Genomic DNA, 9562 nt, shown 5'->3' with positions numbered 1-9562 from the left:
TTTAATGTGGCAAAATGTAAGGTTATACATTTTGGGGTGCAAAGATTAGCAGCAGTTTACTACATTGGTGGAACTGTATTCCAGGAAATTGATATGGCGAGAGATTTAGGGGTGTTGGTGAATAAGGAGTTGAAGTTTAGGGGGCACATTGCAAAAGTGGCCAAATCAGCTCATCAAATCACTTGGTTGCTGAAGAATACTTTGACCAGCAGAGACAAGCATGTTATTGTTCTGCTGTATCGAGCCTTGATAAGACCCCATCTCGACTACTGTGCCCAAATTTGGTCACTTAGGTTTCTTCTTGATGGGGTGGAGGTTGAGAGTATCCAGAGGCGAGTGATCAAGATGATAGCAGGTCTGTGGAATGAACCTTATGAGAACAGATTGAGGATTTGTGGGTTACAGAAATTGGTTGATAGGCGGAGGAGGGGAGATATGATTGAGGCATTCAAATTACTGAAGGGTTTCTATAGGATTAATTCAGAGGATATTTTTGAGAACAGGGCTGGTGGTGGTGGGAGGACTAGGGACATCCATGGAAGCTGGGCAAGAGTGTGGTTGGTAAGGGTGTTAGAGCTGGGTTCTTTACTTTTAGAGTGTTGAACGAGCGGAATAAGCTGCCAGAGTCTGTAGTGGGTGCTGTGACAGTGAATGAGTTTAAGGCAAGGTATGATAGATACTGTGTGAATGTCGAATAGTTGTGATGAACATGATTCCTGGCCTTCCTCGATGAGTCTAAGGACTCCCTGTTGTTGCCCGTTATAATAACAATAATAATAATAATAATAATAATAATAATAATAATAATAATAATAATAATAATAATAATAATAATAATAATAATCCTGAAAGATATCACAATATGAGGCCGGTAGAACATAAATGATTCTAACAAAGATTTCGAGAATATTTCATAAAGGTTGGTCGATTGGTAGAGCCTCTGTTACTAATGGCTCGGTTAAGTAAGTTTGAGCGCGGTTAGCAGTTGGAAGGATACCAATCGTTCGATGCTGCTGGCACACTTTCCCTCGATGAGTCTTTGGACTCCCTAGAGGAGTTAAATAATAATAATAAATCTTATTGAAATCTTCGCTAGTTTTGATATGGCCTAACGCTGTGTCTGTGTGTCGGAACAAGTCCCGGCGTAGCAGTCCACAAATGAAAGTTATTTACAAGTGCATAAATTCATTCACCAAAATCATTCAGTGGTAATGAATTTATAAAGGGCCATTACTAAATAATGTTTTTTATGGATGGAAATCTATTTTTAAAAACATAAATATCAGCGCAGAAATTCCTTTAATTTATTTCTTCTATACGCTGTACGATATTTGAAACTTCACACGAAAATGTGACGTTTGCAGGAAGCAGACGAAACAACTATGGCTTCCGTGTGTTAATGGTGGAAAACTTTTGTACTTGAAAGTGAGTGTAATATTATGTGAGGTAAGTGCACTTTGCGATTAAAACAGACCTTATTTTCGGCAAATATACGGCTAACGTAGAAGGTCACAGATTTTTTTTTTTTTTTTTGCCTCTATGAATATGAATTGATTTCTGATTTTATCAAAAGTCGGAACTGTGGTGAACAGAAGTATATCTGTAAGCGTAATCGAATAGTAAACAACAGTAGAATTATTTATCAGCTTAGAATTAGTTGTGATATGCCAAACTTTATGTGTATGTTATTCAGTTTTGTACCATGCTCTGGAATCACAAAAAATTCCAAGATGTATTCAATTCTTTGAAATTTGTATTATGATTCTTTGCTTCTGTTTGAAAGCCAATTGGAAGAACATGCTTTCAAAAGTTATCCATGTGGTTATTAAATAAAATGATTTATGGAAGTGGTAGGGATTTTCTTTACTATGTGCATCTTTGGCAAGAGAATTACGCAGTTTCATGAACATACACGCATCTGAAGAACTGGAATGTTACTTGATGCGTGTATTTCGTAATATTTCATACGCGTATTTAATTATTGAAATATGTATTTCTTTTTAGAACCAACTACTGTCCATATTTTTTCCCATCTGTTGCTGCTGAGATTGAAATATTAACTAATATTTAATATTGTGTTAAGAGGAGTTGCAGGATAGAAAGTTTGCAACACTCAAATTTTTTCACTTATAAATACACTGCTTGGAAAGAAGTCAACAGACACCATAGTAGTGTAAGGAACAAACAGCCATTGGTGCTCACTTTAATAAGAAGTAAGACCTCTTTCCACCACAATAACTGTAGCAATCCTACAGGGCATACTTTCTACAAGCGTATGATAGTGATCAGTACGAATTTTGGACCATTCTTCCCGTAGGCATGTAACGAGGTCTTGGACTGTTGTGAGGCAGATGTCCTTTGACCTCACTCATCACTGCAGTTCATCTCACAGGTGTTTGATGGGGTTGAGATCAGGGCTCTGTTGAGGCCAGTCAGTTGTGGTGACATTCATGTCTAGTCCGCACACCTTTACTAACCACACTCTTACACAACTTCCAGAGATGAACTCTAGTTCTCTGACTTTGTCATATATTAAAAAAGTTTCTTTATGTCAGTTTTCTAAAACCCCTTTAATATCTTAAAAGTCTGTACACGTCCTTTCTTTTTTGCCTATCAACTAAACTTTATAACACACACACACACACACTCAACCTATCCTCACAGGGACTATTCAGAGAGGATTCATAGACTAAGCTGGTGACAGACCTGTCACCATCTTAGTCTCTGAATCTTCTCTGCCACCTTCTGGCCCCCCAAGAACCCAGGTGACCAATCTGTTCACAGTAGTCAAGTTGTGGCTCTTTACTTGTTAGGATGTTTTTCAACATTCAAGTGATACTTTGAACTATTTTATCAACTTTTGCAATATGCCCTCTGAACTTCAGCCCTCTGCCCACCGCTATCCCCAATTCCCTAGCCTCATCAATTTCCTGCAATCCAGTACCATCACTATGATACATCTTATGCAACCTTTTCAACCTGAAGTGCATAAACTTATTAACTTGATATTTAATTCTTCTGTTAGTTCCATTTCTTCTCCATTGATACTCCTTACATAAATGATATCTATTCTCACTTCTGTCGAGGATGACAAATGATACGTACAATAGAACATTCCTAAATATTAAGAACAGTGTCGGTATTGTTTAACCAGCAATGTTCCAGCCAATATGACATTTCATCATGTTACATCATCATTTTTGTTTGTGGTTTAAGTCAATATAAAATGCAATTTGTAATGCAAATCCTTGTTTGTTTATTCTGCAGGTAGATTCTGTGGTATAAAAATTGGACATTATTATTATTATTATCAACACCTGACCTCCAATGCTCATCCAACCATGTCTTAAACTGATTCAGTGTGTTCGCATCCACAACACACTCAGGTAATGCATTCCACTCACCAACCACCCTCCATGCAAAGAACCTACTTCTCACTCCTTTGCTCACACCCTCCTTATACAGTTTTCAGCAATGGCCTCTTGTTCTACTTCCCTCTCCAATTCTATGAAAAATCTCTTCCATGTCTACCTGATAACAACCCCTGACCAGTTTATGTCTCAATCATATCCCTTCCTCCTATTCATGAGACTCTGCAACTTACATTCTCTCAATCTGTCCTCGTACTCCACATTCCAAAGACCACTGACTACCTTTGTAAATCTTCTCTGTACATAGCCTCGTCACCATGAAAACCCGGTGACCAAATCTATGCACAATAATCCATATGAGGCCTGATCAAGGTCTTATACAATGGAATCATAACCTCTCTATTTCTACATGTCAGGGTTCTCCACATCATTGCCATTATTCTATGTGATGTCTTCACAACTTGTGCAATGTGGCCCCTGAATTTCAGGTTCTTGTCCATCACCCCCTAGATCAGAAGATCTACACATTATGCATAGGTTACGTGGAAGTTTCTTCCCAGTTATCTAGGTTTGATCCTTAAGGTGAGCCTGTAATAAATAATATGTTGCTTATTGTGATTTATTGTGGTTAAGAAATAATATTTTTTGGATTAGAAGGGTATCAGTAGGAATCAGAGACCAGTAAACTATTCAGTGCAGTATGAGCCGATTCAGCATAATATTACTGAAGATTGCCAATTACTTATGGCAGTTTTCAGTATATTCAGTTCTTCACATGGGTAGGAAGGAAATAGCATCTCCTATGATTAGAATATTGGAGAACAGTTGAAGGCAGTTATGAAGATGTGAAAAGGTGCTCGGCTTGCAGTCATTGATGGCAGTGCAGTGTTGGATGCATATGGAGGGGAGGGAAGCAGGGATAAATAGAATGAGATATTTAGTAGGGTATTGCTGTAGACCCGAAAAGAGAGGTGGAATGACATGATTATGTATATTAGTTTCCCATTTACAAGAAAAGTAGTTATTACAGGAATTTCAGTTATATCAGTATAGGAATGATTGATGGAGGAATAATTAGCATGTATTTATTTGAGTAATATTCTAGAATTACTGAAAGAAAAACTGACTGAAGCAAGAAACAAACAAGGTAATAGCACTGAATCAAGTTTCAGAGTTTACAGTATTTGAGCAAATGATTGCAGATGTAGTATCAACTATGCACTGTATTGGGGAGAGTGATCTCATGATTTTGATTTGAGAAGTGATTAGATTTTCTTCTTAATTAAAAAAAAACTCACTTTAATGAATAATAGATTATTTATGCTAAAAACATTCATTCGTAAAATTTTACAAATAAAAAAGGAGGCCTGTGTAGCTCAGTGGAAGTGGTGCTTGCATCCTCTGTGCTAGGCTGCCCCAAAGTAGACTTAAGTTCAAGTCTAGTCATCTGGCTGGAGGAGCTTTATCTGAGCTTATCTTTGACTGGTTCCTGAGTTAGTCAATCTCTAGCATGGGCAAGTGGGTTTTTTCCTCCTAGAAACTCAAGAAAATTGACTGTAGAACCTATTTCAGACAGTAAAATATCCTGTTAAGGTTATGGTACCAAGAGATAGCAGCATTTGTTTGCCCATTTCTGGGCAGGAGTGTGGTTAGCAAGGGTGTTAGAGCTAGGTTTTTTACTTGGAGAGTGGTGAATGAGTGGAATAGGCTGCTGGAGTCATGGGTGCCATGACTGTGAATGAGTTCAAAGCAAGGTATGATAGATACTATGAATGTCGAATAGTTGTTCTTGACATGATGTTAGGGCCTCCCTCGATGAGTCTATCGACTCCTTGTAGTTGCCCGTAATAATAATAATTTCTTCATCAGTTGCTGCTTATAATTAGCGAGAAGCATGTGCCAGCTATCTCTGATTGGCTTCCAGTGGAGATTGAACTGCTCACTCAGTCTCCAAACACTAGATAGGGTTAAAGGCCTCACCTACTTCCTGTAATGGAATAAAAGGTGTTAGCTGATTATTTATAAATAAAAATAGATTTTATATGAGTAATCTGTTATTATTATTCATTGTGACTGATATCATGGAAATAGGAACTTTATAGGAAAGGGATCATTGCTGCTTGGAAATTAAAAAGTATAAAGTAGAAAGATATAGTGGACTATTCAGGAGTCGCTTTGTCAGGATAAGTGAAATAAAGATTCCTAAATAGTCTGCTGTAGTGAAGAAAAGTAGTAGTGCAATTGGAAGTGACTAATGTAGCTAAATGTAGAAGTGTTTTGAATATTAGTACACTGGGAGAAACTGAATAAGATCTCATGCATTTTTTGGAATGTACTGGCAGAGTAACTGTGTATATGACTATGATTGTTATTTAATGTTATTTAATGCAAGTTTCACAACTGCCAAGTCCCTGAGTGGGAAGAGGGCAAGATTGTGTGACTGCACAAGGTTAGTGTTAAAAAGGAATTATAGACCAGTATGCATTTCTATAGCAATAGTAGTTAACGTATCGGACAGCTATGACTCTGATAAAAGAGTAGGTGATAATGAGATTTTCTCTAAAATCCATCACGGATTTGTTGAGAATGATCTTGTTTTAGTAAGTTTATTTTTCTTCTTATGGCTCTGCTACTTGCATCGAGCTTTACCCTCCTGGATTTGTTGCCACCATCCATGGCTGTACTATCTTGGTTAACAGTACCTATACATCTTGGTCTTGTTTGGTCTTTTAGCAAAAGTTTTACTATTTATAGTCATCTTAGGAGTTACATTTGATGATAAAGTGATTACAAGAGAAAGGCATATGTAGATTTCTAGATTCTGCATTGGCTTTTGACAAATTGGCACATGACAAATTGCAATTTCAGTTAAACACAATTGTTTTTTGGTTAAGTGACTAATGAATTGGGACTGGCTAGAAAGCTGTCAAAGAGTCATGTGATAAGTAGAGGTGTCTAAGAGTAGCATGATAGCAAATAGAATACTATTATGTTTTGCTGCTGTTCAACTTATATGTTAATGATGATGGAAATAATTTCCTTCTTCTTCTTCTTTTTTTTTTTAGGCGGGAGGAAAGAGGTATATTCAGTTCTTTGTAAAGAAATGATGCAAAATCATGGAGAAATATCAGTAGTAAAACTGAAGGACCTTTAGAAGATTTTAATAAAAGCTGGCCAAGTGAGCAGAAACATAATAGTTTAATTTGAATAAATACGAAGTCTTGTACTTTGGAATTTAGAGATTGATTTCAGAGTACTAGTGCTGTATTAGTTGGATTGTATTGTAGAAAGGAGGCAGGGGAATTTGAAGTGATAGTTAATAGAAAATTGATGTTGAAAGTTTTTTCACTTGGTATACTATAAAGATGCTAAGAAATTATATTCTTGGTTTAAATCCAAGTGTAAGCAAACAAAATTTGCATGTGAAATTTGTTCACGACTGGGATACCTGTATATAGAGGCTAATGACTTTGCAGCAATTGCCTTAGTATTCCATAATGCAAAGTACACACCCTTTTGGGTGTGGGTGTGTAATGCATTATGGGAAGGGCCACTATCTAGACTGGTTTCCACCAGTCTGGGTAGTGGTATCTCTTCTGGATCCCAAGGTCGAATAAATGCAGAAGTCTTATATTTCCCATATACAAGTAGAAAAATTGAATCACCTTATTATTAAGATATTCTGGATCAGAGATAATGATGAAAACTTTTTCACTTGGTTATAATATAAATTAAAGTTGCCAAAAATTATATTCATCCTTTATTTAAGTTGGCATCAGCCTCATCATCCAAAGGGATACCAAGACTGAAATAATACAGAAGTCATATGTTCTCATATGCAAGTGGTGAAAAGGTGTATCACTTTATTATTAAAATTACTCTGGATCAAAGATAGATGTTGATAAAACTTTAAACATTTTTCTCTGATCCCTCTCTCTCTCTCTGATAGACGTTGAAAGTTTTAGTCTGATCCAAAGTGATTTAATAATAAGGTGATACACCTTTTTACTATTTGTATATGGGAAACATATGACTCATGCATTATTTCAATCTTGGTATCTCTTCTGGGTCTGGTTTTCATGATGAGACCTTAATAAAGGTTGAAACTGGTCTGGATAGTGGTCCTTCCCATAATGAATAGCACTATACACACCCAAAAGGATGTGTGCTTTGCATTATGGAATACTAAGACAATTCATGTGAAGTTATTAATCTCACTATACAAGTAGCTCAGTCATGAAGATACTTCACATGCAACATTTGTTTGTTTACACTTGGATAAAGGATTAAAGCAAGGAAATGATTTTTTGGCATCTTTAATTTATAATAGAAAATTGAGTTCAGAGGATATTGCAAAAGTGGTAGCAACTCATTGTATAAGAACTTGGTTGAGACCACACACACAATCTACTAATAATCGTCTCTAGACAACCTGTTATCTTAAGTTATGGAACATTCCAGGTTTGTTAATAACATTAAAACTGGTATACAGATAGTAGGAAGCAGTATTTCATCGTAGTAGTTGAATATAGGTGGTATGTCAACATGACATGAACTCATTGACTTCGAGAGAGAGAGAGAGAGCGAGATGTCATCGTGGGCTGTTCACATTGGTGGCATGTCTGTACGTGCCATTTCCGCTCAATTAGAACATCCAAAATCAACAGTTGGCGATGCGATCAACAAAATGGAGGTGTTCTAGCATTACTAGTGCAGGAAACACCCAGGGCAGCCACTGAAAATGACTCACAGGGACAAGAGGGTCTTAAAACAGGTGGCATGCAAAAACTGGCTACAATTGGCACAGACCATCCGTGATGAGTTCCAGAGTGCCAGTAACACCATGATGGGCACTCCATTTACTGGGGGTTCCACAGAGGAGCAGTGGCACACCAAGCTGAATATCACAACAGTGAACAAGGCAGCTCATTTGGCCCCTATTGCAAAGAACATGTGAACTGTTGACCAGTGAAAACAGTATCTGGAGTGATGAATCAAGGTTCACCTGTTTCCAGTCTGATGGCAGGGTGTGCATCTGGAGGCAGCCTGGTAAATGCTTGTTACCACAGTGTGTTGTACCCACAGTAAAGTTTGGTGGCGGAGGAGTAACGGTGTGGGGTGCATTCAGCTCGTTTGTAGTGGGACCACTGGTTGTTGTCCGTGATTCCATGAAGGCAGCTCAGTACCTTGATATTCTGGATAATCAGGTGCTGCCTACACTGTGGAGTTTTATGGAATGAACCTATGTAACTATCAAGATGACAATGCTCCATGCCACAAAACTGCAGCTGTTATGGAAGGAATGGTATGAAGAGATGGGTGTTAAACGTCTACCCTGGCCTGTGCAGAGTTCTGAAATCAGCTCCATCGAACACCAGCGGGACGAATTGGAGCAGCGATTAAGGGACCAGAGCAGCACATCCTCGATCTGTTGCTGATCTCAGTGCTGCTTTGATGGAGGAATAGAGAGAAATTCCACCTGATATCTGCTGCACATTGGTGGAAAGCCTCCCTCAAAGGGTGCAGGAGGTGATCAAAGCCAAAGGTGGACATATTAGGGTTCACCTGCTAGTATCAATTGTAAATTGTTAAAGTGTCTGGAAAATCATTGGTAGATAGTGTATATACACCATATATGGATTATCCCTTGGAGTGCTTAAGTGTCAAAGCTGCATAACTGAGAGGAGACCTCCACATAGCCTTTAAAGGAATGCGGAGAACCAACCAGGGCTTCTGACCTAATGTCCAGTCCTCACTTTCTCGTGGTGAACCCTGTTGGGTATCTACTTTGATACTGAATGAACGAGGATGGGCTGGCAATTTGGGATTTAGCCGACCAAATTGTATTCTTATTGGTTAAACCAAAATAAAAAATGATGGTACAACATGCCGGCTGGGGCGTTGCCCGGTTAAACAAGGCCCCCATTGTTTTCCCCAGGGAACCAGGGCGAACAGCGAAAAGTCAGCTACTGGAACAAATCTGAAAACAAACCTAAACTCAACATCACCAGAGTTAAAGATCAGTACTATCAACGTAAGAAGCCTGAATGGCAAAGAAATGGAGCTAGCTGAGGAATTAGATAAGCCAGATCGACATAATAAGGGTGACTGAAACAAAAAAGACCAAAACTGGTGAGATCTTTCTGAGCAATAAATACAAAATGTTATATTCAGGCACTGATAATCAAGGA

General features: G+C 38.0%; 1 protein-coding gene across 3 annotated transcripts in view; it reads left to right on the top strand.

Moving 5' to 3' along the window:
• Window positions 1-1360: 1360 nt before the first annotated feature.
• ICA69 (islet cell autoantigen 1-like protein) overlaps window positions 1361-9562 on the top strand; it is a 196201-nt gene continuing 187999 nt past the window's right edge. The window contains exon 1 of one of the 3 annotated variants that reach the window (XM_090390956.1): window positions 1361-1446. The gene's annotated coding sequence lies outside the window, so the exon portion shown is untranslated. Of the gene's footprint in view, window positions 1447-6436; window positions 6550-9562 lie in introns of those variants that run through there. The other 2 variants (XM_090390958.1, XM_090390957.1) reach the window with 2 other exon arrangements.

The sequence above is a fragment of the Typopeltis vanoorti genome, chromosome 3 (genome assembly GCF_054136105.1).
Source record: "Typopeltis vanoorti isolate ZY-2024b chromosome 3, IOZ_Tvanoo_1.0, whole genome shotgun sequence".
In the NCBI taxonomy this organism is placed as follows: domain Eukaryota; kingdom Metazoa; phylum Arthropoda; class Arachnida; order Uropygi; family Thelyphonidae; genus Typopeltis; species Typopeltis vanoorti.
The sequence above is the reverse complement of the archived record's forward strand: the minus strand, read 5'-3'. Positions and strand labels throughout refer to the sequence as shown.